At 35.5% G+C, this 27,999-nt stretch overlaps 1 protein-coding gene across 2 annotated transcripts in view; it reads left to right on the top strand.

Moving 5' to 3' along the window:
• The window catches only part of Blo (bloated), a 108,229-nt gene that overhangs the window by 33,186 nt on the left and 47,044 nt on the right, over positions 1–27,999 (top strand). The gene's annotated exons all lie outside the window — the stretch shown is intronic.

Raw genomic sequence — 27,999 nt, 5'->3', positions numbered from 1 at the left:
TCTCCGATATGCAATCACCGCGTTTACAGTCGTCGGGTGCATTTTATAACGCCGGATTTTACGATTCAAATTTGGCGAAACTCGGCGCGCGAAATGAGCGACTCTCTCGTGATTTATTTAAAATTTATAGTTTTCTTGTGCTTTAAAAACTAATCATTTTTTAGACATTTTTCTATGAGTAATCAATTTAAAAAAATTATTTTAACTATTTTTTACGGTAAACCGTGATTTATTAATAAAGAGTATTAAAAGAACAATTTTTTAAATCTTTATAATTAATTTTAAATTTTGATTAAATATAAAAAATATTTGTGACTCTTACGAACTCAAAGATTGACCGAGATATAAGATTCAAATTACATATATTATTATACATTAAAATGATTGTACTTCCTTTTGCAAATTTTCTTAAAGACATTCGCTATAATAATGACGTTCCATACATAATGTATATAGCGAGAGAATTATATACAAACGCGAGACAAATGCTTCGTCGTTGAATGGCCGGCGACATTATTCATCTCTCACCAGAGGTAGTTCATCAATACGCCTCCGGTTGAAAGAAGGTCAAGTGGGTTGCTTATGTAATTATTAGCTTAGTTACAACGTCGCGTATTACCTTGCGGGTGGTCCATTTCGCTGCTAGCGAACGGTGGCACAATACCAGTCTATACATTACTACACGTTGATACCTCGATCGGCGCGCTTTGCTCGCCACTTCCTTACACGTCGCGTACACTTTCTTGCAAGACCCGTCGACTAATCCGGACATTAACATTAACATTCAATGCCTGACTCGCTCTAGTGTGTACCAGAGCAAATCGGGCAACCATTTTTTCGACAGGTAGTTATTTATACCAGCGCAGCATTTATATATATATATATATATATATATATATATATATATATACATCAAGACATTTTCCTTATAATTATATAAAATCATTTCCCTCTTCTAGTTTTAAGCATTTTTTTATCTTTAAAAATTGAACTTCCAATCAATTCGTCACTTTTTGACAGAAAAGAGATTGTCAAATTATATTTAAATACAACTCTATAATGAATTTTTTATTATTTGTTTTATTTGTACAAATTGATTGTATAATCAAGAATTTTAAATAAACACTTTTTCTAAAAGTCAGAGAGAATTAATTATTAATTGATATATATTTCTTTATATTTTTTTCATGAACACAACACGTGTTATCTTTTATTCAAGACTTCGATATCTTTAGGGAGGAGAGTCTTAGATGTTATTTCGTTTAAAACTTTTGAAGCTTTCAATGTGATACTACGCTATCTTTGGAATAAATTTGTGCCCTAGGAATAATATTATTCAGCAGAGATTTTTCTACACTCTCTACTTCAATAAAAAAAGAAAAGTTGAGGCAATAATTTAAAATTAAAATTAAGAGACCGTCATTAGCCTCCTTGCTTGGCAGTATTTACTCTGCCTAGCGAAATCTCCGACATTCTTCAGTATCATTTACCAAGCATGCGCCTAGTTTATCTAGATTCAAGATAGACTCCGGTCGCGAGAATGTCTTGAGAGCTCGTTATCCGATTTCCCATTGGCTCTCGCGATGCCGCCGACTTGCCCGGATGTTTTGCATACTTCTGATTATGCGTTATCGATCCCGGTGAGCGAGAACCGAGCTCGTCTCCTCGGGGTTACACGCCGGGTTTATTAACTCCCGTGTCAGCGTTCCGTGTCGCACTTTGTTACTACGCCTGACAACGTAATCTCGGTACACGCCGCCCTGATACATGCTCGATAATCGATACTGGCCGATCGCCAGTGTTGTTGTCCAGAAGAAACATTGTGCGTAAAGACTAGTTTAGCATCGACATGACTTTCGACACGATATCACGGTATTCAGCCGTTCGATAAAATGTGCTGACGTAAATCATATCTCTGTTATTTTGAAGAAAGAAAAATGTATACGAAAAAACTTGATGGAAATTTTACAGATAATTTATTATCGAATTTTGTTTTATATGTATATATTGGCAAAAAAAAGAAAATCTTAAATTATATCCGAAATATAAAATATTATTACGAGAGTCTCTCTCTCTCTCTCTCTCTCTCTCTCTCCATAAATATGACTGTATCTGTATTTTTATTAGAATCGTCAGTTTACAATTTGGCGAAACAAATTAAATTATAAATTATGTGATTCCAAATGTTTAATGATTTAATTGTACACGGAGAGAATTTTCTCTTAGAATTTACTGTGAAAATCATGGTAATCGTGGGACAATATGGTATGGAAAGACTATTATGAGAATTTCTTCAATTAATATTTATCACAATAAAAATAATAATATCTATCACAATAAAATATAAAATATGTTTGATTAATTTTACTAAACTGCATGGTAAAATTTCTCAAACATGTTTTATATTTTAACGTGTAGATATTATTATGTTTATTGTGATAAATATATATTAAGAATATCAGAGAAATTCTCATAAAAGTCTTTCCACACCATATATTGTCCCACGATTACCATGAATTTCAGGGTAAATTCTAAGAGAAAATTCTCTCTGTGTATTTTTCCAAGATTATTAAAATTCTTGAAAGATTGTAAAAATTAATATTCATTGAACTGAATTGAATAGAATCAAAAAAGAAAGAAAAATAACTGCTCGCTTATATCTTTGTAAAATCTGTTCATCGTTGGAAAAAGTCGCGAATTAAAAGGATTAAATGCAACGATTAATTTCATAAGAACAATGCTAAGTGTGGGAACGAAATGCGTTAAAATTACACCTGTGGGATGTACATATACGGAGTCGTATGTGGAAAAAGAAAACGTTCTCGCGTATAGCTTTCGAATCGCATACATTACATTGTATTGTATTGTTAAAGTGTCGTAAAAAGTATCAACACGCAGTAAAAAGTAGCAAACGCGGGAAGCTGAAATTTATCCTTTAGCGCCAGCATATAGGTATATGTGATATACGCAGAGTCCGCGGGGTCACGCAGGTACAAACTTCGCGCCGTCATTTTGTTCCGTATATGTTAAGTATGTTATACGTAAATTATGCCCGAGCACACGTTTTAACTCGACATAATCGTATCCTTCCCCGTTGCGCGACCCACTTTGCAAGGTCGTGGGATCAAGCATCAAGCAGGTGCAGACAGTACCGTTTATTGTTTTTTAGCAGAATTGTGCACGCCACCATATATTATATTCGGCACGCTTAATATATACATCTTGCGGTATTAAGCCGATCAACGTAATCAATGTAATCTTCGACATTTACATCGTGGATTATTCGCCACGAGCCGGACAGGCGGCGAGAAGCTCTATTAGCGAAACTAGTTAGCGTAATTTTTTAATAAGTTTATCTCATTCGTCGTATATATCGCGATTCTCGTTTATCTTCAATTTTTTACTTGAAATCAACAAATACTTTCAAGAGTAGAAAATAAAGATTGTAGAGAAAAAATGCCTTTATTTATATATAAAAAAATAATTTTATCTTTGTCTATGTTTTATATTCTTTTAGTACGTCAAGTTTAAATTAAATAAAATTAAATTAATTAACATCTTAAAGAATTTCCAACACTAAAAAATTTCTACACTAATAAAAGATGTAATAAATATGAAATATTCTATTAAATATATAATTACAATTATCTGTTATCCATGCTCACTAGCGGATCCTGACGTCGATAATGGGGGGAGGGGGGGTTGCAAAATTATTTTAATTAATATTTTTGGTTTCATGATTAGATTTATTTATTCCAAGATCAACAACGTCGATAGCTCTTTAATGTTTGTTTTTCTTTACTTATATTTTTTAAACAAATTCAGCAAAACTGTTTCTTTTAATTTCCAGGGAGGGGGGTTAACCCCCCCTCCCCCCCAGGATCCGCTAGTGTCCATGCTACAGTTCACGTATAATTATAAGTGATATATATTTTATTATTATATTTTATATTCCCCTGGTCGCGCTTATAGAGTGATAGAATCTAATTTTTTCAATAATCATTCAATTTGCTGAGGAAAAAATGCAGAATTACATTATGTTGGTTGACATGTGCAATATTAGAGATGGTAATTCGCGCATTTACACTGCGGGCATACCACTACCCACTTCAATAATCTCCGACGATGTTCCCACGGAGAGAACAAAGCTCTGCAGCAACAGGAGCGACGCGCACTTGTCGGCAGAGTTGCGAGTTCCGAGTGCCGACGACGACTACTCGAAATAGACAAGCATGCTGTTGCGCCATATTGCGAGGTTCAATGTATTGGAAATACAACTCTCAGGAGCTGCTCTCGGTTGCGAAAGACAAACGATCGAACATGTCTAGGAAACCTTAGATAGGTGCCGTGTATATGTCTAGGAAACCTTAGATAGGTGCCGTGTATATGTAAGAAAATTTGTACATATTCTCTAATAAATGGTAATATGTATAAATCTATCATTTCCCAGCAAAAGTAATTTACGCGATAGACTAATAGAATTGAATGTCTCTTTATAAAATTTCAACAACAATATTATAGTGCTGTGTATATTTTACTTTGAGCAATTTCCAGTGAACAAGAATACACGTACAACATATATATTTTATCTCTTTTCTCAAAGAAAGCCATCATTCTAAACGAACGCGCGTGCATAAGTATACATTTCGTAACTTCTTATATACCTTGTTCAAATAAAGTCGTCTAATAGAATCGTCCCGTAAGATTGACGATCTTGATCAAGGAATCGCTTGCTTTCAAACCTGGCGAGGAGGAACGAGTCGATCGACATGGAACAGTTGGTTTCACTTATAATTATGCGATATATAAAATGAAGGTCTCGAGTGGTTGTTCATTCGGTCGATCGTTACCTCGTTTACTCGAACAGAAACGGCGCCGAACGATCAGACCGTTGCTTGATGCATACGGATCGATAGTCATCGAAAATTCGCGGTCGATCGGGGTACCCGCGCACGATTCAGCCACTCGTGAAGCGTGCCAGAAAAATCCGTCCCCTAAGTAAGCCTTGCACGAATTCGCGTATCATAACGTTTTACGATACAGAAACTAGAAAGGCGGCCGCTCACGGCCTGTTTCCGGCTCTGCAGACTCGCGATTGCATCTGGCGATTGGCATTCTGGAAATTTCCGCGCCAAGACGAGAACGAAAGCGCAGAGAAAAAAAAATTAATATCGAAATATCCGCCTCGGAGAAATATCCACCGACGCGAGTGTCTCGCAGATTTTTCTGCAGCGATCGGCCTCGGCATACATTTAGTTTTTTTTTTTTTTTTTTTTTTTTTTTCGTACGTATATACATACATATCGCGGAACGCGACGGTAAACCGTCTTTTTCTCACATCGTCAGCTGATTATCGGGTATACGGGAGATCTCGCGATGCGCAACGTATCATTACAACGTCCGCATATATCTGTAATGGCATCGTCGACATCTTTCGCGCTCGATTGAACACCGGCGAATCAATGTCCCTCATGGAAAACGACAGCGTAACGATTTTCCGCGAATGCAGCTTGCAAATTGCAATGCGTTGCACGATACAGTCGCGTTGATCTCTGCCATCCTGCGTAAGAAGAGGCGCGACAGGTTGTACGGGTTGCCATAGCTGCAAAACGCGACTCGCAATCATAAGGCGAAATATGCGCTCGAAACCTCTTCGCGCGTTTCAACTTCTCATTTTCCTCGTCTCGTTTCTCCTGCGCGGGTCGCAAACGCGATTTTCGCGCTGCTCATTTTTCCGCGGCTCGTTTGTAACCGCAAAGCATTTGCCATTACGACGACGTTGACGACGCGTACAAAGTGTTCATCAAGGTTTCTCGCAGGACATCTCTTAAAACATCTTTGTTTCACACCGACGCAATTTAGAGAAAAAAAGGAGAAGAAAAAGAACAAGATGACGGAATGGAAATATTGCTATTTTTTATTGAACCGTGGCAAACTATCTTTTTCCAATAGATAAGTTAATTAGCATTCATTAAATAGCCGCCAATTGATTATTGCCTGAACTAATTATAAATTTATAGTTGCATGAATAAAATACATTTGAATTTAAATCGAAAGATTAAATTTGAAACTAAACTTTAATTCTCTAAATACATATAAGTTGGGGTAGTAAATAATTAAATTATATTATTTTAACATGGAATTAATTGCAAAGATACGGCATTTTTATCTAAAATCTCTAACAAAAAGTGAAGCAAGATGCTTTATAAAATTTGAAAATATATTCTCCACGAGAGCGATTTTCTAATATAACATTAAATAAAGCTATTATACCTTTCAAAATCACAAAAATTTACATGTTGATAAAGATATGATTATAATTTTTTATATTCTTTTCTAATTTATAAATCAATTGACATTTCGTTAAAAAGCAGTCGAAGAAAATAATAAAAAAAAAGAATGCGATTAATAATTACAAATATTTTCTCGCGTGTACGCGAAACATTACAACCGCCATTCCAGCAGCTCGTTGACGCAACACTAGTTATTGTTGCGGCGTAGGCTCGCACGATAAATTATGAACACGCATTACATTGTATTCTCGTCGTCGCCATCGTCGTCGTCGACCTTCTGTCGTGCGTCCGCAAACGCTCGCGCGCGGTTCTCTTCATTCTTATCCTATCGATATCCTATCATTATGACTAAAAGGGAAATAGCGGTAGGTATTATTATTGAAATGTCACGCGATCATGTTATTAAGCTGTCTCGTAAAGCATCCATTCGCACAACAAATACCGTCACGCGAAATCTCTCGCCGCACGCTCTCGTCAAAACGCATATGTCGAGGTAATGAATTGTATACGGCCGGCCGCGCGCACAGATTTCCGTCACTTATGATAGTTAACGTGGCACTTATGCTAGTAAGTATACTTGTAACGTCAACTTTCTATATCTATTTATACGTATATATCCTTTACCGCCACCCAAAAGCATGATAGAGAGAGATACTTCTCAAGCAATTATGAAGCGATTCTAAAGGAAAATTATTCAATTACCTTTTATTACCGTATGTTTTATAGACATAATAATTTGCTTAAAAAGATATAATTTGCTTAAATATATATTCGTTATATTAAAATTATTGTCTATTTTAACTTACAAAATCTCTTTCGATTTTAAATTTCTTTGATTCGTTTTTAAACTATTTTTTAAGTGATTTCAATGACATTTATCATGCGTACCTATTGCTGCATAATATAAATACATACGAAAAATAGAACATTAAAATATTATTACAATATTATTACAAAATGCATTATCTCAAAAAAATTTCACCAAATAATAAATTGATTTTCAGAAAGTTATATTTCTCTTTCTCCCTTTTTCTCTCGTAATTAAAATATCAATATTTACGTTATCATAAAAAAAGATTGTTTAAGATTGCGATATAAATAACGCTATTAATAATTCAATATAATATCTCAGATGTTATTTCGAACAGTTTGCATCAAATCCCTTCGACTTCGCTCTCTATAGATATATAGCAGCATTCCGCGACACGATATTTCTCACCGGAGAAAAAATACAAAGGAGCAAGACTCTAGGCGTGATCGGCGATTAGGCAAGGGACACCTGCCAACTTGGCTGCGCGAGTCGCGACCTGCTATGAGGTTTGCGAAATCGCCTGCCTCTGCGAATTACCATTGACTGCGAGAGGCTGAGCTCTGACAGCCACCGATTTTATTCTGGGGGAGGTGTCAGGTCCGATTTACGATACGACACGAGTACCAATAGCCTGGCAGTGCACATAACTCATTTCGCTCCGTGATAATGCGCAACTCTATGCACGTACCCTTGTACGTATCTAGGCGTGGTAGATTGTACCCTTTTCCCCTCGATTCATGTAACCCACCTATTTGAGGTTCTACGAGTCTGCGAAGACTTGCATTGTTCTTCTCGTTCTCCTTCGTGCGAAAATATCGGCGATGTTAACGCAAACAGAATAATTGTACGCGAATCTTAGTTATCCTGAACTACTCTCTTAGCGTGCGAGCAGCCGGTTTAACGAGTCCTCGGCAAAATACCGTCATTGTTCTCGCGTGGAAATGGTAATACGGCTTGACAACCGAAGACATGTTCGGTATGTTGCGAGGTAAACGTTATTCTGAGTTGTACAATAAAGGAGGACCATTTAAAACGTACTTGAAGAGCCCAAAAAATAAGAGTTAGATATCTCTTATAATTAGAATTGATAGATTTTTCACGTAATACGCGATTTAAAAAAAATTAGAAATTATAGAGTAATTTTTATTGTCTGTATATAATATTAGGTATATGTATTTTTTATTATATATATATATATATATATATATATATAAAATTCGCATCATATATAATCACGTATTCGTATAAATATAATATAATCTGTATATAATTATTTTTTAAATTATATTTTCGATAAAATAAACTTCTTTAAACACGTCTGTTCCCGTCTTCTTAGAATATTACTCAAACTCAAGATACATATTTAAAAGTTTTTTCCCGAATTCTTTGATTATTCTCAGAGAAGATAAAGAGAAGCGAGGTGTGGCAGGTTGAATGTAGGTTTTCCGGGGCAACGTATACGCCTGTGCACTCACATTGTTCACTGTGTCTACGTAAAAGCATTAAGATCAGCTTATCAGCGCAAAAGGGTATACGATGGAAATAATCGTAAATTCTATTAGGCAATAAATATTTATCTCGATCGTTTTACGCAGCTTTCCGCGTGATATCTGCGTCATGTTCTAACAGAAGAAATCTTCTCGATAATTCTTGCAATTTTTCAAATTATAAAATTTTCACGATATAAAATTGCGAAAAAGACGACACATAACGATGTTTTAATGACGAATGTTGAAAATTATAATAAAATATTTTATAATAAAAGAAAATTAAGCTTTTAGAACTTCGATTATTCGTCATTGAACTTAGTAGTAAGAATGAATCTTTTTTCTTGATCGCTTTCACAAATCATTAAACTGTTACGCAAACCGAACGAAAGCATTGTTTTTCCCATCCTGAACCTGAACGCTTATTATATATTAAGGCGTGGTAGATCGAATCGATATCGGACGACCGACAGGTACCGTAACGAAGATATAGTCCAGATAATCCTAACGATAAATCGACAGGCCATAAGTTATGCCACGCTCCGGCACTTACGATTATTTCGTTATCGTTGAAAACGCATGTGCACACAATTCCTTATTCTCTCACACGCTCCAGCGACGAGGGATAAGAAAAAAAAATGGGATGGGAAAATTGGAAAACAAACCGCTGTATTTTTCATCAAGATAGAGCTTGCTCCCGGATCGCGAATCCGCCACAGATTCAAAAGTTGATCTTTCTCGCGGTTGGGTTTATATTTAGGTGTGGTAGAGATCTCGAGCTGATGTAACTACTCGCATTTGTTTGCGCCTGGCAAATCCGTTCGCATTGTGCTTTGTGTCGAAAGAAGTTAGACCGCATAATACATTTCAGAGCATGCATAAGAAGGAACGATAAGGAATTATTATTAATTACGAAAAATTTTATGAAAGTTCACGTTACAAAGGTTGAATTAAAAAAGATAAATGTTGATAAAATAACAAGGATATTAAGAAACTATTTATATTATATAAAATATCATAAATATTACATAAATATTAACACATTAAAAATTTAATTTTCGCTACAGAAAAATAATATGTGAAAATTATTTAGATAATTCGCAGAAGAAAATTATTTAGATTACAAAAAAGATTAATATTTTCTGTTTATTTGAAATTTAATGCAGTATAATCTCCCTAATGCTTGCTCAAGTATATAGGTGGCATAAAAATTATACAGATACGCATGATAGACTCACGTAGCTTACGTCTGCGCAGAGAATGTGTCACACATTGCTGTTGCATAAATTTGAACTGCGTCGAGCGATATGGCACACGCTGCCAGATAAATAGTAGAGATATCTACCTACTACCGTGATACCGAGAAAGAACGTGACAAAGAAAAAGAAGGAAAGGGGATTCCGCAGAACCGCAAACCGCCGTAAAAAAGGTGTCCGATGAGAGATAAGACCAAAATGTTTCAAAGCAATGTCGAAGGAGGATAGAGGTCTTAGCTGCCACTATTAATTATCGGGATACTAAGACGAATATATATAGGAAAGAGCAGAAAAAGAAAGAACTCTCTTTTCGCGACTTACGACTCACTGACGCACGAAGCACGAACCGCTCGAAATCTAGTAGAGACAGACGAATGTGGTCAGCCGCGCGTTGACCTTTTCTACTAATCGCATGTCAGAGATTTACAATATAAAAGAACCAAAAATATTTTTAAATTTAAGATTTTTGTATTCTTGATTATTTTTCATTATTTTAATTTAATTTAATTTAATTATATATATACGACTCACTGACATACGAACTGCTCGAAAACTAGTAGAAACAGACGAATATGGTCAGCCGCGCGTCGACCTTTTCTACTAATCGCGTGTCAGATTTATAAAAAAATCAAAAAAATATTTTTTAATTTAACATTTTGTATTTTTAATTATTTGTCACTATTTTAATAACATATATGGCATTGAAAAAAATTGAGAAAAGTAAGTTTAAAAAAAATAACAGTACATGTATCATTTCTAATGAATAGGCCTCAGAAAGGAGCTCAAAGTCTTTCTCGTATCTCTATTCTTTAAATATAGAAAATCATAGTTTATTTCTCTCTTTATGCAATTTGTATAACTATTAATAACGCTTTTTTTATTTATGCATTATTTAATATAATGATTCATGTGAAATCGTAACTTTGAAATTCACATGACATTCTGGATTTGTTTTCTCGTTTTCGTTCCTTTTTTCTCATCTACGTTCTATTCTCGTTTTGCACAGGCTGCTTGTAACTTCAATCTATCGATCAAATCGCTGGCGGATTTATCCTCGAATATATCAGTTTACACGCAAGTGTTCTTGATTATACGTTAAGCGCGATCAATTCATATGTTAACGCCGTGCGAAAAAAGAATATTGTGCGACTTTTTTAATGGACCATGAAATTTCTCAGTCGCAACGCAACGAATCGTTTTCAATTCTCAAGACAAACATTGTAGGTTTATTTTATTGTTAATACAGAGAGAGAAGAGCAACTCTAAAAATATACATCTAAAATTTTTAAGCCGCTTGAAAATTAAAATTATTTTTATCTTTAATAAGATATTACATTAATCTATTATATGTGTGTATAATATATATGTACCATATACATCTCACACAGGGGTGAACTAGAAAGCTATAATCACAAAAGCTATAAAAGACTGAGATGCATTTGATCATAATATAATTATGATGTAATGTCTGTGTAAAACCAGCCTAAAATTCTCGACAACCGATATTTAATTACCGAATTGCTGAGTCTTGCGGGCAATATATTTTAATTGGATGATCGTATCGGATAATAACGGGAAATTAAAAATTGCGCAAAAGAAGAAGAGAAGAAAGAAATTTTTTTGAGAGAGAAGCAATAACAATTATGTTGAAATCAATAATGGCATTAATTTCTTTTTAGTTCAATAAACACAAAAAAACAATAATAATGTTTATATGAAATAAATAATGTTTCAATAATTTTAAATACATCTTACTTTAAACAAGATATTTTATGACAATCCGTATATAGCTTCGCGATCAAGTATTATTGAAATTAATTAAATTGCATTCGTGTTCCAGAAAACGCACGCGAATGCGTTTTCTGTCAATCAATCATGATCATCTGACCGATATAGCGAATACATACTCTCGCGAATGTATGTACACATTCCCTCAACGAAACTGAACGACATAAATACTTAGAGGATGCCGAGGAAAAACGGCAAAAAACGGAGAAAAAAAGTGTGAATACGTGTGAATACTCGCCAGGTATTGCGAGGAAGGTGGACAGAAAGAGAGAGAGAGAGAAAAAGAGAAAGAAAGAGAGAGACTCTTCGGTCGGCTCTCACTTTCACAGAGTCACCGTGACCGAGATAAAGATGGTAGCGGGCGCGTCACCACCACCACATACGGTGGACTGACCACTAACGTCTCTGCACCATATAAGGTCGTCGCGTGTACACAACGAGAGGAAACGTGTACGTACTCTTACCGTAGATATAACGTACGTTATACATACACGTGCATCGCGGCACAGGTAGCCGTCCCGCATGTCGACAGATCCGAAAGGATCGATAGATCAGTCCTTTAATTATACGACTTGTACGCGAGCAACCTGTACGGCCTCGACGGTGCCCGATCGGATCACCGCGTGTGCCCTACTGGTACACATGACACGTCACCGAGCACGTCGACTGGATGTTGATCAAGGTGTAGCTCGTATTTGGTAATGCGTCAATCGTCCGATTTAAAAGTTCGTCGCATTATGCCCGTATAGATTCGTCAGTGACAGAGTTTCTTCCAGAACTCGAACTTTTTATCATAATTTTTTAATTTAATTTAATTTATTATAATTTATTTTTATAATCTCTCTATTATATCGTATTTTTTTTATTTCACGTTTTTTTCTCATATTAATTATACTTTTAATAATTTTTGATAATTTTCGATACGTCGAGATAAATCTATATCAATATTTGAATAATTAAAATTTAATTAAATTACATTGGATAATTAAAATTATATTAAAATTTAAAATAAATAAATTGTATTTCCATATGATATATAATGTAGGTTTTCTCTTAAGTATATCAATAGAATATATATTAATCAAAGTTCAAGATTAAAATAAAAATTTTTGATTTTTTAGTAAAATGAATTCGGAATATAATTTTAATTGTGTAAACTTTATGAATAACGGATCGTAATTTGCTTTAACATTGAGCAATATGCATGCTAAAATAAAATACAAAATTTATATAAAAAAATTGTTGCAACTATTTATTCTTGATATAATTGATGAGATTAATTTTTGATACTGTCAAAGGATTAATTTATAATACAAGTTCGTACGAGAGGCGATGCAATTTCGGACTAGGATTCGTGATAATATTATATCTTTTACGTTGGCATTTTGGTGCAACGACAATTTAAAATTCATTAAACTGCCAATTTAACGATGATAAACATTCGACCCTTTAATTATACGCGCTAGGTTATAAATTCGCCAAACGTCGGACTGTGAGAGAAGAACAAATCGGACGTAATAGAATATTACTGGGAATTTCTTTTTCTCTTTCCCCTCGGACGAAAAATAGGGAGCGCACCTTCTCCGATTTATTATCCCTGGCGGTGCTAAATAAGAGAGAAAAGAGAGAGAAGGGCAAGAGAGATACATGGCCAATAAAGGACGGTGAATAAGAGACACGAAGAAGCAACGAAGCACCGTTCGACACGATTAATCCGCGGATTTACGCGGGCCTTATCGGCATGCACGCTGGAATCTCGGAATACAGGGGGTGGCCGATACAGGCAAGCAAACAGGCAGGCAAACAGGCGCGATTCGAAGGGAAGAGGGGCGAGAAGGACATTATTTCAAGAAGGAAACCTGACTCCTACGGTGAGCAATAAAAGATGCTGAATTTCGTAATATCTCATCGAGAGAAGTAATGGTGGTGCGTCGAGGAGGAGGCCCTTTGCTCTTTGCTCCCGCACAAAGAATCTAGCATGGCATGCGAAAGAGATCGCGCTTCTCTTTTTTTCCTCTCTTTCTTTCTGCCTCTCTTTATATACGCATATATGTCGTGAGATTATAGAAAATCGAAAGATTCGCTATAAGAGGCGCCGATTGCTCGCAAGGACCTGTTCCCGTACCCTATATGGATTCGTCGTAGATCCACCGATCTATCCTCCGATCTATTCTCGATTATGACTCACACGCTATAGGCGTCATTTTTCTCGCCATTCTCGCGACGACTAAAGAAGACGCAGATTTCTTTTCCTTCTCTTTCCTTTTTTTTCGTTTATAATATATATATATATATATATATATATATATATATATATATATAAAATTTTCGAAAGTTTATATATTTGTTAGATTATTCTCGAATTATGTTGCAAATTTACATTTATTTTTGAGATTTTTATATTTCTACATATTTATATTTTTGCAATTATTTTTTCTTTATTTCTAGGTAAATGTATGTATATCTCAAAAATAGAAAACCCTGAGCATGATGTCTCAAAAATATGAATTTTTAAAAATATAAATAGCAACATTTGAAAATCGTCTGGAACATATCAAAATATGATCTTTCAGTGACGAAAAATTTGCATGATAAGAACTATTTGTCACAGATTCCACAATGTCCGACCAAGGACGCGAGTTAATATATTCCTCTAGTGTCTTTATAGTCTTCATTCGTTTCGTCCTCGTGTTTTATCCTCCTAGCCGAACAAACATTTCCGTTTTATCGCGCGAGAAAAAGGAGAAACGTGTCCGCGACTAATTTGCAGTGTCAATTCGTAATTTTATTATGTGAATTTTACATGATTTAGCTTTCAAGACCTCTGATAATAACGAATTTTTGAATTATAGTCATACCTTTTATTTTACATTTAATCTGTTTTGAATTGATTCTTTTTTAAAGCGAAACAATTATGATGACATTGACAGATTTTTTTAATTATAAAAAATATATGTAATTTGATGAATATTACATATTATTTCTATTGTATATCAAAAACTATATATTATAATTATAAAACACATTTCATATATGAATAATATCAAGAAATTCTATGATTGTAATTCATAGGTTGTTATTAAAATATTTTAAATATATAATTAATAATATATAAGTATATAATTAAGAAAATGCTTGGAAACATTTATATATATATAATTAAATATACGATATATGCAATTATGAATTTTTTTAAATCTATTGTGATTAATGATTAAAGAACAATCTACTTTGAAAGTATAATGATAAAATTATAGTTGTAATTTCTTTATCTTCTCTTTTTCTTTATAAATAATAAAAATTAATTTCTCTTTTTATAATTTTTAAATATTTTTTGTAATTTTCATTTTTCACACGATATGTCTAAGTTTTTTTTATCTCGGAGTGGAGTAAAAAATTTATCTATTCATCTATCTATCATTTATTTCTATTACAATATTATTACCATTTTTTCCTCGCGATTACCTGATTATCATACGTCTGACTTTCCGACAGTTAGGATATTTGCATCAATTGCGACGTAGCCGATCCCTCCTCCTGCACGGAGAAACTTCACATTTAACCGAAAGGAATTCAGGACAATGACTACTATAATAAGGTCTTATCGTTACGGCCGAGTGTTTCCATTCTCGTTCGGACTATACCGTGGATATTATTATGCCAAGCGCATAAATTACGATATCGACGGCTCTGTAGGTGTTTTGTTGCCGAATGTTTCAGCTTCGGGAAAGTGAAATTGCCGACGATATATTTTCACTTATTCAGTGTGCAACGGGCAAATACATTACGTAATAAACGTCGCACGATTTTCGTGAACAGGCTCAAAAGATAAATATGCGGAGAATAAAATGTTAATTTTACGAGGGCGAATTTATATGGAGATATTAACACATGACGCGAATCGGAACTTGTGAACGAACGTTCGCACGGTACAAATTCACTGAGAATGTTATCAAACGCTGTAATCTCTGCATAATTTATTGATCGCGCAAGCCATTTAATGAAGGACTAAACGCCAGCAATAATTGGGCAATAGCTTTTAGGATCGACGTGTTTCCTTTGATTCTTTCGCGTCCGCTTCTCTCTTTCCTATCTTGTTTTACCTTCATGTATATCGCAATGTTTTCATGACCAGATCGTTCGACGTGCTGAACGCACAGTCGTTATTTCTTTCGGAAATTCGACGTTTAATCTTATCTCTGTAAAAGTTCACTAGAATAATTATATTTACCCGCGATCGCGACGTAGACCGATTCCTCTCGAATGCAACTCTGGGTTCGGCTCGCTGGGTTCACACGGTACGAATTCGCGGAGAACAAAACGGAACCGTACTTTCAATATCACCTTCACCTGCGGAGCGACAGTCCGGGACCAGCCCGTTCGCCAGCACCCGCGCACACATACATACGTGCACCTGTTGCGCGTGAATACACCTTAGTACCGCTATCATATATAGGTATCACACGCGTCCCACGTCGACCGCGATGCACGCGGAACACGTGTAGTAGCGGCCGAGTGTATACACGTCTGAACCGTAGCCGTAAATATGTCTCTCGAAATGTTTGTGTACCGGATCTGCCATGCATAGGATGCATGATGTTACTGCATCACATATTATACGAGATGTCTTATAAAAGTTTTTTAAAAAATCATACTCAAACGAATTGGAATTAAAAATTAAAACAAAAATTTTCTTCCTTCGATATTCTTTCAAAAGACTTTCAAAAACTAATTAAATATAAGTCGCAGAAAAGATAGATACAAAATAAATTTTTATTTTTAAAATACTACTCGCTATATAAGTTCCATTTATCCAGCATTTTATTTTCTGTGCATGATATAGAATTTTTAGAAGCATCCTAACAAATTTTTATCTTTTCAATATTTTTCTGAAAAAAAATTACGAATATTATGCATTTTAAAGATAGCTGTGACCACATATGTTCATGTTTATCGTTATTATTATATACATACATATTATTCAATGGAGCTTTATTGCATATGCCGGCTGCTAGCGTGCTCCAACAAACATGCAACCGCAAAACACAAACCACTAACGTTCACCGCGTATAAACAGATATACGCTTCAGCATAGCCGCAATGATTCTTCGCGAGGAGAGTAAGGAAAGTATTTAGTACTGATATATGAGCGTATACTATACTTTATAATATTGCCATAACTTGCTGATATGAATCTGTCTTAATTTTTGTAAGCGTAAATATCATTGTGATAACATAATTATACTTAATATTATATTTAAAAAAAATAATATAATTAAATTTCATAAATAATAATTAAAGATTTTCTTTTTAAGAAATTCTTTGTAATAATCATCTAATAATCAAATTATTATACGTATAATAATTACAATTATAATCGTAATATAATTATCTTAATTTTAAAACATATTATTCTATTTTTTCTTCCAAGTATCCCTTTTATATCTGATTTCTTTCTTTGCCGAAGACCTATACGGTAGCCACGCCCCTGCCCGCAGTGCAACATCGACAATATATTCGATGCACATGCATACAACATACAGAGTGAATATATATATACACATATGCACTTGCTCATTCTTGCGTCTGCATGACTGCGTCGCAGTGAAAACGAAACCGATATCTCTGCAAGATCTGCACCGGCCGGAGGTCAGAGGTTATCCCTCTTTCCCCCTCTGGCTTTGCACGGGGAATTGCTTTATTTAATAAGCCGCGAAGGAAGGACGTTAATAAAGCGGCTGGCGATAAATAACATGGAAAGCCGAGCCCGTTCACGTGTCGCACCTACACCTCCCTGCTTTTCCCTCGGCACGCAAAGAATCCCGCCGTTCCGATATTTTAGTTAAGCGATTCAGTTAGCAGCGAGAGGATTCGACATCGCGAAAGAAAAGAATCAGCGTTTCATTCATTACTCGCGTATCATCCTGCGAAATTAATTACCTCCAATCGTTATTTAAATCCGTTTATGGCAACATTATACATATAAAAGAGTTTTATAGACTTCATAAGTGTAGATTATAAAGCAGATGGTGTTTACGAGACTAGACTTTATGTACTCACACCCTAGAGAGTAAAATACTCGCTATACATTAATAAAAAAAATTATATGATTTAATTAAACTGCAATAACTGCAATTAAAGTACAATCGAATACACATACCTTTCATGAAACTCATTTATACAATTGTAAGTCTATTATTATAGTAAGTCTGTTATTGCATTGCTGCACACACACATATATAAAATTTTATATATATAATTTAGAGAATGCGTTATGAAAAATTATACTGTCGTAATATATCGCGGGAAAATATTTTAGTCACAGAGATTGAAACAATCCATCATTTTTCCGTGCCTTTGGGATATCTTAAAGGACCTTTGAATGCGAGGATGAGAAAATGTAAGATAGTCGTTAACCCAGTGAACTTGAACCCAGTGACTGCTCTGCCGGAACAGCACGCAAAAGATACATACAGTCGTAAAAAAGGAGAAAAAGATTACATGAGAGACAGTAGGCAGAAAATTTGCAAAATTATTCTTATTTATTATTATAAAACTTCACATTTTAGCAATCTATTTTCGAAATTATTAATATAGCTATTAAAACATTATTTTAAATTTTAATATATTTGTGCCAATATTTATTTCAGTTGCACACTCGATTTTAATTAGCGAATGATCTGATTTTTTTTCTCCCTTCACTTACGCTCATGTTACATGTGAGAACATTTTTTTTCTACCTTTAGCTGCCATAGGGAACGACCTACCACAACCTCACCCAACTCTCAATATCGCGTCTCTCGTCGCGCTCAGAACTCGTCTTGGGTCCACACCCACGTGATGTGTACACCGCATGCAAGGTTGCCTCCTCCGGAATGGAAAGAACGGGAATCCTTCGACTATAAATTCAGCGCGACGCGCCGCAGAATTTCGTTATCGTAAAGTTTCTTGTATCACGTACCCGCGCGTTGACGATTTATGCGGCGAACGTAATTGTTTACGCACTTATATGCATACGCGACTTTGCATTGCAAACGCGACGCGGTGACGTGTGATAGGTTATCGCCACCGATTTATTAATCGAAGCCGGTTTTCCAGAACGTCGATTATTAATGATCGAGTGATTATTGCTAAATCTGTAATTGATGAAGTTTACATCTGTGGTAACGGATAGCGAATAAGAAAGATTAGAGAGAAAGGATTAATCATATCCAGCAATAATTAGATTTCAACCTTCGAGCAATTCATTCCTAAAGAAATACGAGGACGCAATCAGAACAGAGTGTTAGTGAAATAAACTAGAGTTACTATGAATGAGAGACACTGGAAATTTTAACTTAAAATCCGATTCATCCAATTTCGTTTACCTACTGTTATATACTAATTCTATTTTAAGATAACACGTTAATAACGTTATAGCCTGATTCTACGAGGCAATCAAATACTTTCTTTCAATTATCGAAGCCACCATCTCGAACACCTGAAGGCGAATACGGCGCTTTCCATGATTATAATACACGATTGTCCTATACGAGTCGGATTTGGGAAGGGATAACAACCGGTGGCCATTGTTCGTTCGTCTTATATATCAGGGCACATCTGCGGCGCGATAACACGACTCTTGGTACGCACGCAAGAAAGTGATTACGACAAATTGCCGGTCAGCGAAATCACTTTGCGGCTCACAGAAAATTTGCGGCCGGGGAGAAGCAAGAAGCGTGTGAGCATACATCGGCGAGCCTCTAAATGAATTAGAAACGCGTTGTTGTGCGTGGAAAGGTCAGAGGGTGATGGATCTCACCGCGGTGATGAGAAAAGATGCATTTTCGATGCAACGCTCTTGCATATAGAAATTACTTCGCTTATGAACTAAAGCTAAAGGTCCACCCCGATAAGAAATATATTGCGAAGTAGATTAAAATTCAGATGGTAATGAATATTAATTTAAAATTAAAAAACGATATAATTTATTTTAATTTATTATAGAAGTCTATTGATATTTATTTTATTAATATTTGAAAAAAAAATTATGAAAGATATAAAATATAAAGGACACGAATTTTTTATGCAACAAAATAACTTCTAAATAATTTCTACGATATGTAGAAAAAATAATTAGTAAAATTAAACGATAAATTAATTGCGAAGAATTAATATCAATCGATGTTGCTACGACTGGTACCAAGTAACTTATCTACTTGGTCCTCTTTCGAGTCAGATTCAAAAAAACTGAAATGACTAGGTGTGCTCTAATGAGGAATCAATTTAGAATGAATCTCATCTGATGGCGCACACTTCTCATTCACGATTGCACGCTTCACCATTTCGTCACGCGGACTATGGCGGCAGAAACGGCGAATAATGGTATAATTAAACACCGCAGAACCGCGACCGCTTTGCAAAACCGCAACCGATTGATTTACAGTAGTCTATGGACAGTCCACGAGCCGCAGAACGGGTCTTAGGAATCCATTCCAGGCATGTACAATGTGTCCCATAAATATCGCCGCTATGAACTTCTTGACTAATTCAACGTCTTTCATAACAAAATGTAAAAATATCAATGATTTCCCGGTTACAAGCAATGAAAAAAGTCATAAAATTTCAAACTTGAAATGAAATGGAAGATAAACGCCGCAAAGAATTAACAATGTACAAAGAGAAAGCTCTGTTCTTTATATAATTTGCAGCAAAAAACGCGAACAGAATTTTTATTTTAAATTTCTGGATAACTAGATATATTTTTTTTAAACACCTAATGAAAGACGCCATGTCCTTTTAATTATCTTATTAAAGGAAGAACTCTCATCCATAGATGTGAAAGGAGAATAATGACAGTTCTAAGGCACCGTGTATGCATGTATGCGCATTGGCTCGCGTCAACTCGCGCACTCGCAATTAATCGTTGACATTTACTCCACTTCGCTCTGGCGCTTTCCTTTTTCGCGGCGCGAGTCCTTCGGCTCTCGCTCTTTTTTTTTTTTTTTTTTTTTTCCTCCTTTTTTTTACCCTCCGTTTTTCTTTCCTCCTTTGTGGCACGCACGAAGAAGGGGCTGGGGAAGGCGAGTGGTGCGACTTGGAGTGTCCCGCACACATATACGCGTATGTGTATCTACGCATAGACACGCCGGAGGGAAACGAGTTCGTGCATCTCGGGACGCGAATTACCTGTTTTACGTGCCGACTGGAACTCCTTGAGAAGTTCGCTCGAGTTTTCGCGTAACGCCAGCGCGCGTTCGGACGTCAGTAGTGCCGAACGGGACCGGTTTACCTCTCTCCTCCATCGTCCTTTTAAATCGCGCGTATCTGTTTATTTATTAGAGAAATATACGAATTTTTCATGAATTTTTGGTTTCCACGGGGCTAATTCACGAGCCTTGTATGAGAATTTTATCTACTGACCACAATCTACTTTTACAATCTACACTATTGCTGCACGAAATAATCAATGGTAATAATTTTTCTTTTTTACAACACATTATAAAGTACAATAAACCCTCTCTCCTCTCTTTTTCTCTTTCTCTCTGTCCTTCTAAATTTATTAGACAAAGTATTTTTTTTCCTTTTGATAATAATTTTTATAATAATATCGAATGTATAATTAAAGATGAGAGTTTAGTCGAACGATTAAATACTTTGATAGCTGAATATCTTTCTGCTGCTTCTCATTACGCATGCACGTTCATCGGACCGGCAAACTCGCTCTCGCACGAGTTTTCGCGCGTTCCCGACACGACGGCTTATAGAAGAGACGACGGGGGTTGTAACAGATCGCGAGTGGTTGTAACATCGAGGACTCGTCCGGAAGACCTGATACCGGGCGTGGTAACGGCCTCGATAAGAAACGATAACTCGCACGCCAATGACAGTGAGCTACGGTTACACCGCGCACGACGTAGTAACTCATCCTGAGATGGCACCGGACGTCGCGCGATTAATTACCGCGATTAATAGTAATTAATAGAGTTGCCCCGGAGTAAGCGTGAGCAAGTGCCGTTCCTGTCAAACGTGCGATTTCTTTCCGCGGAGATAAGTGTGCATGCAGCTCGTGTGCAACACGCAGAATATCAATAGTTTCACTTAGTCGTTAAAGGTATATACATTAAGTATCGATACTTTCATTTAGTCAATAATGTATAATATGTCTGAGATATCGTAGTATCTAATCCCTTTGCTTGATCGATGATTATTAAGATGTCAATACTCAATATATTTACTTTAGTTGTTAATATTTCAATAGTTTATTTAATAAATATCGATAATGTAAAAATATCGATACCTTTTATACGGGTTAAAATATAAGAATTGATGCCGCAATTTAAAAAAAATTGTCAATGTGTAATATAATATTTATATATTCAAATATCAATATTCTTATTTAAAGTAATATTGAATATTATTCTTCCCCCCCCCCCCCTACATTCAATATTTCGATATTTTTCACAGTGGAGTAAAAGTGTAAATTTTTTTATTTCAACACTTTTAAACGTTTTTATTCCTGTTTATGGCATTAATCATTAATCGTCGTATTCATTCCTCGTCGTGACATAATTATGCAATTATGTGTATTTTAATAATAATACTATGTTTGAATATCTTGATTAATATTTTAAATTTAGATTAATATATTAGATAACATTCGGGAAAAAGACATGGAGGCATCATTACGTATGCATAGAACATGACGACATGCTTAACGATTATATCCGCCAGTTATAATCCTTACGATCGTTAACTACAGAGATCTGACGTGACAGTTAATTGCGTTGGTTTACCTAAACATGCACAATGTGACGTTATTTATCCGCATGTCTTGCTCCTCCTAATTTACGACGCGCATAGCAAACGATTTATTAAAGAGTATCGTGACAGGGCTATCATTATGTAAATAATTAGTGTTAATCAATCCGAAAAAAGGGTTAACATCCTGTTAATCTAATTAGAATTTTCTCGACTGGTCAATTTTTCGTTTACACTGTTCAAGATCCTGAAGTTGATATGCGAATGTTATAATGTTTAATTCATGTTTTGTGTCCTCTTATAGCGCTATTTTCTTCCTTATATTAATGTATAGATCGACCGGCACACCTTGCGTATAATTTAAAGACACTCATTTGAATACCAAAATATCGCGATTCTATGAAAGCTATATATAGTGTATCTCACTTTGAGAAGAGTTATATAATTCATTTAGAGAAATATAAATAAAAAAATAATCTGCTTTAATTGAAACAAGTGTCACATCGTTTATATGTAAATTCGACAAACTTTTATTAAACTAAACTCATCAACTTAAAATCTTATCTTAAGTTTCTCACTCACCGATATGTAGAGCGAAGTTGTAGTACACAGCACATTGATCTGAAAACAAAATATTCAAATTATGTATATACATATGTGCGTGTCGAATATCTTATAAACAATGCAGTTTAGAAAAAACTGCATTGGTTTACTTTTGTTTTTATTTTGCATACCTCGAAGTTGTCCCGCTGTTGCCCGATGCCTCCCCAGGCCTCCTCCTCCTCTCTTGGTCCTTCGTAGCACTCGCGACACTCGCGAAAACACGAATAATTACGATTGTCCGACACTTTACACGGCACTCCCGACGCGCGACACTTTACACGGCACTCCCGACACGACGCGTGAATCGCACTGTGTATCGCAATGCTACCTGCAACAAATAAAATACATACATATATTAGAATAATCTTATTATTTCGCATTATAACATACATAATATAAATATAAATATGTAAGCTAGAATATTTAATTAGCAAATTTTCGCTTTATTAATACTTTTTGACAAAAATCAGCTGATAACTGTCAAAAATATTAATCGAGTTTAAGGAATTACAACATATTACCATTTTAATTTTTTAACATATTATTTTAAAATTTAATTAGCAAATTAATTTAACGCTTTAATCAGCTAATTTCTGTGAGAAAATATTAATTGATTTTAAACAAACTTTATATATTTTTTTTTAAATATTCTTTTTAACATAAGATAGAAGAATGGCGCGCGCGTAGCACGCTTGTATTGTTCTAGTAATTAATAAAAATTAATTAAAAGCGATTAAGAGAAAACAATCGAAGAACAAACGTGTATTTTCCATAATGTCCATGTCTTTCTCCGTGCTCCCTTAGAATGGGTGCTCACCGGATTCGCGAAGTAATTCACGTGTATAGGCAGAGAGTTCAACGGTGGTATAAATAACCGACGATCATTACAGTATCCCGAGGTATATATATAAGTGCGCAACGCGTTTGTGTGCATGCGTTCGCCACGGTATTCCTCGCGCTGTTGGCGCACATATAATTTCTCATTATGCAAATCCCGGGGGACTGTCCACGCGCGTGGTTACCAGAACCCCCGACACGATAAACATTATGAGATCGTGCGTGTCGGCACTTTCGCATTTCGCACTCTGAGCGCGGCACCCTTGCGCCGTTTTTGCGTTTCGAAGTCTTCGTCGTAGCTGCCGGTATTCCGCGCGTGGAATTAATGGCCTAAGATTTAATAAGCGATCCCTTGATGTCGTCGGTCTTAAGCGTTTCCTCGAGACATGACAATTAGCGCGAGATATAATTAAGTATAATGAGATTGGGAAAAACACTGCGGAATAAAACTGGACTCTCATATATCAGATGTTCTTACGTTTACGCTAACCGAAAATGGTGATTTTAACTTGTCACGTCGTGCTGCATTAATACACAATTGACGACGGTAATAAAATATAATTGAAAAGCTATTTAATAATTTCATACCCTTTTGCGAAAATTAATAAACGTCAATTTCCGTAATATAACATTGGGTGTTTCGTGTGAAGCAATTCAGAAATAAATGTTATCGATGTGCATCGAGAAAATAATCATCATAATGTAATTATATATATTCACTATATAATTATATTTTTAAAAATAATTAATTAATTATCTTTTTAATCATATATTAATTATATACTTATAGGTTTGTTATTTTTGATAAAGTCGCGACAATATATTTTCCGATTATATTTGCAACACATATTAGACAATGCGTATTCCGACAAAGTGGATACATATCCGGAATCTCCCGATATCTAAATATCTGATCACTAGTAGAAATCCGAGAAAGTGGTCAGACACGTCATTTTTTGTCGCGTGCGTTGGTCATTAAGTGAATGTGTTTCCGCACCTAATGTGAAGACTGAATCATAGAATGTGCTGTTTATATAATCCGTGGCACACGAAGCATGCGCCAACCATAAGAATCACATAATGATTCCAGATAAAAATAACTACATTGCTACGACAGCAAATTACAGGGACAAAAAAATATAATTTTTGAATTTAAGTTAATAAGTTAATTTATAATATAAAAATTAATTACATATTTTAATTTAATATTTTACTTTAATTTTTCTTTTTAATATTTTACTTTAATTTTTATTTTTTATATTTTATCTTTTATTTATATATTTACTTTTATTTCTTACATTACAGAGAAAGAAAGAGAGAGCACACGCGTACATGAAATTTTTAAACATATAACTTTAAATTTAATATTCTTTCTTTTATTAGATTGTAGGGGAACGTAAAATATTACAGGGAAGATAAAATGTTAAGTCGATGTGACCTCTATCTAGCTATAAATTACACGTCTTTGCGGTTTCAGAGAAATATATAATTAGATGTATTTATACGACCAATTTGACGTCGCATTCTTCGAGAAAAAAATATAGCTGAAGTCGAAAATCATTAGTATCAATTTTTATTCCGAAATGCGCCGTCAAACGACCTTTCAAGGAAATCTTAAATAAGATTATTTCTCTTTTTTGTTGCAGGTGAGTGAAAAGATTTGAAATACCTGTTCCACGCACATCAGAATCGTTTGCGGGTGAGTGAATCTTTTTAAGCGGAAGTGATTACCACAAATGATCATAAATATTTCATGTGATGCTTATATCACATTGTAAAAAATCCTGATGTTCTTAAGAATTTATTATGGAAATTAGCAGAGAGTTCCATTCTTAACTAAAGCATGATTCTAAACTATAAACTATTTTTTTTTTTAAATCAATTACAATCTATAATTTGTTTTAAAATTATTAAACAATTATTACACAACAATATTGGAATATAATACAGTAATAAAGATAATAATATAAAATGGCCAAATATTACATATTGTAATACATATTATGAAACGCGTTACAAGATACATTATACAGTGACTTGTTATAAAAAACAGAGAACATCGTAGTTCTTCTCCCACGTTCCTCTTTATCTGTTGCTCAATTCGCTCTTTCTAAGTATGGAACCCTTGTAAGATTCTACAATTCCAGCTTTGATATGTAAAATAAATCTTGGTAGAGAGAGAAGTAAAATATATATGGTAACACACATTTTCGCGCGGTTGGATCACGTCGAAAAACGAAAGGGGGGCCGCGAAGTAGGTCGTTGTGTGGTGGCCGTGTATCTTCTCTCGTTCCCGGGAATTTTAATCGTAACAGCCTCTTTTGCGCCATTGCGCTCTCGGGGTACTTTGACAGCTGTTCCTTTCGCGCATCGGTCGCGTATATATTTACTCTCTAAGATACGTGGGCATCTCTCTCTCAACTTGTCCCGGGGACCGGAGGCGACTCCATCTCGAAAGGAATGTCGTTCGGCGAAGGCGCGTGGGTCTACAAAATATATATCAATGTATGTCTTCTCTCTCTTTCTCGCTGTTTCTCTTTTCCTTCCTCAAGAGCCTACACTTTCCATCCCGCTCGGATACGCGTTAGCGTCTCTCTTCGCCGAAAGAGACATGCTGTATCTTGCAAAATCGCCGCGATTCCTTACGCAAGCCCGCGCTCGTCATTTCCCCGAAAGTATGCACTGGACGCGGGTTACGAAATCCGTCAAGGTGTCAACCTGTTTTGCCTTAACCTCGATTTCGCGCTGGAAACGCCTGTTTTCGCATCCGCTCCTCTCTCGTGCGAGGAACGGCGAAAAAATACAGACCCAACTGACATTTCGCGTAATAATCTAATCATTTAAATTGATAAATTCGAGAGATGTACATTTAATACGCGTAACTCTCTTTAACGCTTAATATAGCATAATTGTTATTTGATTTACAGTACGTCAGATACTTTGACATTATCCGCTTTTACTACGTCTTTAGTGATGTATTTATCTTGTGATGTAAAAGTCAAGTGCGTATTCTACCGTAAAGTTATTCGCACAAATTAACGTCTGCGAATCTAAGTTACGGCGATCATTTAGACGTTTAATGAGGCATGACGGATGCGCACAAGCTTCTAGGTCAGAACTGCCGCCTCCCATCGACACGCGCGAGTTAGGAATAGTCGGTTAATTAGAGATCGTTAGACGATGAGCACGATCTCGTCATTCATAACATGCCGCCACTACCAACTAGGCGATTTGCGCAATCGATATATTACGCAACGATGTAACTTATTGTCATGCTGATTGACGGCTGATTGCGATTCGCTCTTTCGCGTTAATTTCAGTAGTTTGCGCTGTGTATTTTCTTTCACAGATGAAACACCCGATGATTGCCTTCGCGTACCACTCGATCTCAAAGATATCTGATTGAACACGAGATATAACTGCGTAATTACGCGAGTCACGGAAGAAATGCATCTTTATCGCCTCGGGTCGCGCTATAATGCAACTGGTATTTTGGTTCGAATGCACGTTGCATATTTTTCGGGAACGTAAGAACGTGTCTGCAATAACGCGAGATCGATAACATGATAAGGTAATAAAATGTAATATATGTGTTCTTATTTTAGAATTAAATCTCGTAAGAATATAAAAAATTAGTACACCTTTACTTCGAAATCGCGCGGCATTCTTAACGTTTTAGCATAGACGTCAGCTAAATCAGTATATTCTTATCTCAAGTATCTGCGGAACACTCGTCCGTGAAATATTGCCCAATTCGCGAACAGAGGAGAATACATTCGACTAATCGACCATAAAATGATTGACACGTGGCCTCGTCGCGACATCCGTCGTCTCGAGGAGAAAAGACCGAACATCCGATAGAGCCGAAGAATAAGAAACAAGAAGATGCCCGATGTGTGTCCATTTAGAGGCGATTAAAAGGCCCGAAATGGCCCGATCGATGCACGTGAGAATAAGGAGCTCGACTCGCTCTTACAAGACGAGTAGAGTGAGAGTGAATTCGAAAGCGTGAACGACCGGTTCGCCGCATTTCGCTTGTTACGCGTCTGCCAATAAGTGATATAGCCAAATCGACCTTTTCGCCAAAGAGAATAGCGAGATCGCGAGAAAAAAAATGACGTAATAAACGCCGTACTCGATTTCTCTTTGATTAACACATCCGAAGATGTGTAATAAATTTTCGA

Source organism: Prenolepis imparis, unplaced genomic scaffold (assembly GCF_030444845.1).
Source record: "Prenolepis imparis isolate NDT839.2.m4 unplaced genomic scaffold, iyPreImpa1.0 SCAF_9, whole genome shotgun sequence".
Taxonomy (NCBI): Eukaryota; Metazoa; Arthropoda; class Insecta; order Hymenoptera; family Formicidae; genus Prenolepis; species Prenolepis imparis.
The sequence above is the reverse complement of the archived record's forward strand: the minus strand, read 5'-3'. Positions and strand labels throughout refer to the sequence as shown.